At 50.1% G+C, this 6,669-nt stretch overlaps 1 protein-coding gene across 1 annotated transcript in view; it reads left to right on the top strand.

The window, feature by feature from the left end:
* The first annotated feature begins 6,343 nt into the window (after positions 1-6,343).
* PLXNA3 (plexin A3) overlaps positions 6,344-6,669 on the top strand; it is a 94,639-nt gene continuing 94,313 nt past the window's right edge. The window contains exon 1 of the mRNA XM_087710847.1: positions 6,344-6,506. The gene's annotated coding sequence lies outside the window, so the exon portion shown is untranslated. The remainder of the gene's footprint in view (positions 6,507-6,669) is intronic.

Raw genomic sequence — 6,669 nt, 5'->3', positions numbered from 1 at the left:
TCTGGAAATCTAAAGCATGGTTGGGAAATCTATGCCATCCACATAGGGATGGATTCCAGTTTCTATCAGAAATGTCATAGATGTGAGCTTGTGTGCAAACTCATTAATTTTTAGCCCCCTCCCCTTGACATTTCTGCCTTTGTGTGTGTACATCCCGACACACTCCATTGTTTCTCTTACAATGGATGGATGGGAATTATACCTCTGGAACATACTTGATTGCAGCATATCTGGGATCTCCATTTTCTCTCCCCCCCCCCCCCGTTGGGATTTAAAGGGCTGCAAATGAAGATTTGATCTAACATCATTTGGGTGGCAGAGGGAAGATTGGGCGGTGAAAATGTTCTCTCCTTAATATAGAAGCTGTAGGCCTCTATTATTGGAATGGAGATGAAGTTATGGAGCTGGCTGTTGGGAAAAACAAATTATTCTAGCCACCTGTTTCTTATTTTGTATGAAAATGTACGATTACTAAATAAAGAACCCTCTCGAAAATAAGAAACGTATGGCAAGGCTAGAACAAGTAACACTACCTGAAATAAAATATCACAAATCCTATCAATCCTGAACTCCTAATGAGCGTTTTACTTTTAAATGAAAGCAAGAAGAGTAATGCTGGCTGAAATGGAAGCTTGCTAATTTTCACGGAGAGAAGCTGGGGGTCACAGTTGACTCAGCCTTCCATCCTTCCCAGTGGGTAAATGAATTGGTTAGGGGAAATAGGCTGACTCTGTAAACTGCTTAGAGAGGGCTGTAAAAGCACTGTGAAGTGATATATAAGTGCTATTGCTATTATTATTAAACCCGGTAAGAATTTGCATCGGAGGCTACCAGGAAATCCCAAATTGGTGGGATTATTCTGCTCCGAAGGGCAGACTCTTATCTCCAGGATTTAAATTCCAGAGAAGCAAAAACAACATGCAAGACTGCAGGATGACTGAAAGTCCAATGTGACTGAATTTCTCACCCAAAAATAATTTGTCATTATTTGCATTATTGGGGAAAATCTAGGTACGAATCTTCTGCATTCTATCCTGTGACTCCTCGCGTGAGATCGAAGGAATTTTCTGGAATCCTATTCTGGGATACGTTTTTGGGACATATCATCCATTTCCCTGGATCCTGAAGTCTTTGGTGCTCTCTGAGCTGTGCTGTTGCTTGCAAAAGTTTCATTAACCAATTAGGCAACATCACCAGTGCTAGAGAGTGTGGGGTTTACTTCCTGTTTACAGTAGCTGCCAGTAAAACTGGGGTGGGTGGGTTTCTCCTTGATAAGTCCATACTCCGTAGCCCTGATGATGTTACCTAATGGGGTAGTGAAACATTTGTAAACAGACAACTAAGAGAGTTCCAAGGACTCCACAGTTCAACCCTGAAAATTTATCTTGTTATTGCTAGCCACACACAGTGGAATCTGCAGACAGGATTGTAAACAGGGATATTAGATTCATTTCATTTCATTTATTATATTTCTATCCCGAGGGACTCAGGGCGGCTAACAAGGAGGGGGGAAGGGGAATACAAACAAGAGACAAAGAAGCAAGTTAAAAAACAAGGCAACAGTCACATCAGATTAAGTGGGGCCGGGAACTCATCAGCTCCAGGCCTGCCGGAATAGCCACATCTTAGTGGCTTTGCGGAAAGCTGGAAGGGTAGTGAGGGTCCGGATCTCCACGGGGAGATCGTTCCAGAGGGCCGGAGCAGCCACAGAGAAGGCCCTCCCCCGAGGGTCGACAGTCGACATTGGCTAGCAGATGGAATTCGGAGGAGGCCTAATCTGTGGGATCTAATTGGTCGTAGGGAGGTGATCGGCAGGAGGCGGTCTCTCAAGTACCCAGGTCCGATGCCATGTAGGGCTTTAAAAGTAACGACTAGCACCTTGAAGCGAGTCCGGAGACCAATGGGAAGCCAGTGCAGCTCGTGGAGGATAGGTGTGACATGGGTGTACCGAGGTGCACCCACAATTGCTCGCACGGCTGCATTCTGGACTAGCTGAAGTCTCCGAATGCTCTTCAAGGGCAGCCCCATGTAGAGCATGTTACAGTAGTACAGTAGTAGTAGTAGTAGTAGTACAGTGTAGATGGAACTTAGCTGCAGATTGATGAAAAGTGGAAAACCATTCTTTTTGAATTTTTTATTTATTAAACTTACGTGCCACCCTTCTCACTGTTGAGCAACCTTTTTGCATTCGATCCTGTTTACAATCTGTGGCCACTCGGGGAGAATTTGGCCTCTGAAGAAAAACCTTCTTTTCCAGCTACTGATTACACTAAATATTGCTTTTGCAGTGCCATGCAGCCTTCCATGCATTTGAGCTTGGCTTGAAAGGATTTGAGACCTTTTGATCATGGACAAAATTGCTTCCAAGCCTGGAACAGAACAAACAATCTTTAGATCAAATCACCAACGAGAGAAAGATGCTTCCAATGTTTGTGGTGCATGAAGAATGAAACAAACCCATAGCAAGAGGGGAGGAAACCCCTTTTATGTATAGGGGAAAATACTATCCTGCTGTTGTGTGGTTTATATGTGCTTTGAGGATTTCTCTTTCGCGCGCACTAATTTTGAACCATCCCAATTTCGTTATATACATAGACTTTTTTTTACTGTCTTTGCTGCTATGTATATATAGTCTAGATCAGTGTTTCCCAAGAGCCAAGGTGGTGCAGTGGTTAAATGCAGCACTGCAGGCTACTGCTAGATCAGCAGGTCAGCGGTTCAAATCTCACCGGCTCAGGGTTGACTCAGCCTTCCATCCTTCCGAGGTGGGTAAAATGAGGACCCAGATTGTTGGGGGAAATATGCTGACTCTCTGTAAACCGCTTAGAGAGGCCTGAAAGGCCTATGAAGCGGTATATAAGTCTACTGCTATATTCCCAACCTTGGTGACTTTAAGTCCTATGGACTTTAACTCCCAGAATCCCCCAGCCAGCATAGCTGGCTGGGGAATTCTGGGAGTTGAAGTCCACAGGACTTAAAGTCACCAAGGTTGGGAAACACTGATCTAGACTATCCATTATCAATTCCTCTGGGTTGAACTAATCTGCTCCATGCACTGTTGAATGGCGTTCAAACCTGTAAAAATAAGTTTTTAAATTAGATACATGCAGACAGTTGAAAACCTAAAACTCCGACCTTGTTGCAAATTTGTGTGGGTAGCAAACTGCTACTATCAAGTGCTACGGAACAGTCCAAAGGAATGTGCTGTCCATATGTTCAAGCCAGGGAACCCTCTCCATGAACGATGCATTTAATTTTCCTTCGCTGACCCTTCGGTGGAAAACCTTACTGGAGCTGTTCGAGTCCGAATTAAATCCAAAGACCCCTCTACTCACAGCCACCTGACCCGACCTCCCTTCCCAGTACACAGGGCACTGCAACCGAGAAAAAAATGTTACGTTAACTTGGCGGGTCTGTCTCCCATCTTCTCTCCCCGTTTTTTTTTTTCCTTAACGCGGAGTCACACCCGCATCCCCTCGCTGGCTCCCGCCGCCTAACATACTCCGGCGCACGTGGCCCTTGCCAAGCTCGGTAGCGCTAGCAAAGTGGCATCTGGTTCCCATTAGAGGCCTAGGGAGTGTTGAGTTTCAGCGGTTTCTGGAGGGTTTGCGATGCCAGGCAGCATCCAAGCCAACATCCCCCCCCCCCAATCCCCGCTTCCCTTCCTTTCTCTTCTCTGGATCCCATCCCGGGTTGGGTTGGGCTGAACCGGGTCCTCCCCCGTTTCTTCTGAATCGGAACCCCAGTAGAGCCCCCCCCCCGTGAGCCCCGCGGTTTATGACTCATCGTGAGCAAATGAATGCTAGGAGGGGGAGAAAGAAGGGCGGGAGGGGGGGGTGCCAGACCGGGCAGAGCCGGGATGGGAGTGAACGTGCCTGCGTGTGTCAAATGGAAAATAGAGCCTCTTGCCCGCTCCTCCGCGGCGCCCACCGCCCCATCTCCTTTCTTCCTCCGCGATCCATCCCCGCTCTCTTATCGCCCGGCGGGCTCTGCCTCCCTCCCCGCCACCCATGGGGTGTCCATCATCCCTCATCTCTTGGCTCCCGCTGCCATGACAACCTGCCCTGGATGGTACACCAACAGCGGCAGGCAGCTTAGCAAAGGGAGGCGGGGGGGGGGAGAGAGAAGGGACTAGGGCTCCGTGGCGGGGAAAAGGCCACGAGGTGCTCGAGTGGGATTCAGTGACGAAAAGACCCTGGTGGGGTGAGGGAAAACACTAGGAGACGCAACCGCGTATATGCACTCTTGTTTTTTTACACACACAACCGTGCAACTAGTGTCTTTTAGGAAGCGGCGGTTCTCCGCTTTCATCGCCAGGGGGCGCCTTCTGCACAACTTCGGTGCCTAGACGGCTGAAGCCGCCAGTGGGATGGAAAGGGTGCAAATAGGGAAAGGATAAACGAAGGGGCAAACCCATTACTCGCACCCAGCCATCTTCCGTTTTCCTTTCGCGAGGTTTGGAGCTCCCAGCTCTATTCTCGGGCGCCTTCCTTCAAATAAATGCGCTAGTTCACACCAGAACAAGAGACACCGTATATAGACAATATGCCGCTAAATTAACGCTCCGCTTGGGCAATCGTGCTTCGCCTCCCTCCGTGCAGCTGCAGCAGCTGAAGCCCGAATCCAGCTTTTACAGAACAAATGGGAGAGCTGGAGGGAGCCCTGCACACACTCAATGCTAGAGAAGAGTTCAGCCCACTTGCCTCGCACATTTTACGGGCATCTCCCCTGTCCCGCCTCGGCTCTTTCAAGCCCAGAGCTCAGCCCAGCCTACATTTGAAGCAGCCCCGCTCCCGACACCCCGACTTTCCAACTGGCCTCAGCTCAAAGGTCTGGTCTGGATGAATGAATGCCCGGGCAATACCACTTCATGGTCTGGGGGCGCCCGTGCATGGCGAATATTTGGCGGGGAAGAGGGAGAGGGAAAAGTCCCCTGCCTTTCATCGAGGAGAGGGGCGGAGGCTCAGTCCCGGAGAGCCAGGGAAGAGAGATCCACCGGGCCGAGGGGAGAGAGGGGCTTCCACAGCCGCCTCCGATCTTTCGCCTCCCCCTGCCCACCTCCAGTGGTTCTGGCCGCATTTAAAGGGTTCAGACCGGTTGGGACGGGCGCAGACGCCGAGCGACCGCGGCGGCTGGAGGCGGTCGGGCGTCTTGGCGAGCGGGCGTGGAAGCGGCTGCAAACAGCGGCAGGTTAGAATTCGGATTGGCGCGAATCGCGGAGCCATCGGGGCGGGGAGAAACCGGAGCGAGGGACGAAGAGAGCAGGCAGATCGGCCCCCTCTCTCATCCTCCTTGGCGAGCAGGCGCTGCTTAAGAGAGGAGCTGGTGGCGAGGGTCCGCGGCGCGGGGGTCTCTGAACGAGGCGGGCGGTTCTTTCCGTCCCCGCCTGCGTTGGGTCTCTGGAAAACAGGGCGGGTGTGTGTGTGAAGAGCCTGTGGCCGTCTCTGTGGCGAGAGCAGACGCCCCATCTCTTGCCCTCTTATCTTGCGCTGAGGGGCGGGGGGGTGTGTTGCACGGTTTTCCGCCCCCTTCCCCATTCCTCCCCCTTTTCGTTATTGCTGTTATTGCTCCCATTTCAAGAAGGTCTCTCGTTTCCCTCCTGCTCTGGTTGGGAAAGAGGGTCTCATTGCAAGCGTGCGGCCGTCACAGGAAGGAAACAGGGCCGGGGGGCGTGGGGAGGGGGCGGCAGGGCGACGAGGCGAACAGGTAAGATAATATGTGTGAGAATGCAAAATAAGGCTCGCCTTTTTCAGCCGCTATCTCTGGATCAGGGCGAGGTGGTGGTGGTAGTGGGGAGCGCTTTGCTTTTCCCTCCCCACAAAGGCTTGGTTTCTTATTCTGCTTGAGCCCAAGGAGGGGTGGGGAAGGCTGGCTAACGCCCATCAGGCTCCAGCTGGGGTTGATTCGTTGTGGGGAGGGGGTTTGCTTGCTCCATAATATGCATCCCCCTTACCACCTCTTCATCTTGTGGTTCCCTGGGTATTTGGTGCTTGGCTTTTTGTAGGAAAAGAAGACCATCTCTCTCTCTTACCCTATTCTTTTGTCGAACTCCAAACCCGTAATCTAGATTTTGGAAAAAAAATTCACATGCCTTATCTTAATAGAGCTGTAACTTATGCTGGCAGCCAACATCACTTAGTGCCGTTGCCCTTCGGAGAAGGGGATTTTTTTTTAAATTATTTTTTTTTCCATTTCAAGAGAAGGTTTCCCCCCACACCCTCTGTGAGAATTGGGTCAACTTGATGGATGATGCATTCTTGGAAGAAAAGAATTTGAGATGTTCTCGTTATCTACAACCGAATATATTGCTAGAAGCGCTTTTTAAAAAATAAATAATAATAATGCCACGGGTCAAATGAAATTATCCCCATTTTACAGACTGGAAAAATCAAGAGGAAAAAATCAGCTTCATCCTGGAGGAGCCCTGCTCGCAAATTCTGTTGTGACACACAGGTGGTCCAGTCTGGAGGGTTCCGATGGACTGCTGTGAAATGCATGTGTAACAGGTTGGTCTCTTTCCCCCGTTGAAAGAAAAATGGGTAGATCTTGATTTTCCAAGGTTTCTCACTTGTGAATGAATTTGGGATCTTAAGGTATCCATTCTTGGGGGGCGATGGGGTGAGATGGCTACAGCTGCTCTTCTATCCAAGGTTTAGTCATGCTTTTTCC

The sequence above is a fragment of the Thamnophis sirtalis genome, unplaced genomic scaffold, assembly GCF_051295495.1.
Source record: "Thamnophis sirtalis isolate CommonGarterSnake01/CBP01778 unplaced genomic scaffold, rThaSir2_p1.2 scaffold_3, whole genome shotgun sequence".
Classification (NCBI taxonomy): domain Eukaryota; kingdom Metazoa; phylum Chordata; class Lepidosauria; order Squamata; family Natricidae; genus Thamnophis; species Thamnophis sirtalis.
This window is presented reverse-complemented; position numbering and strand designations above follow the sequence as displayed.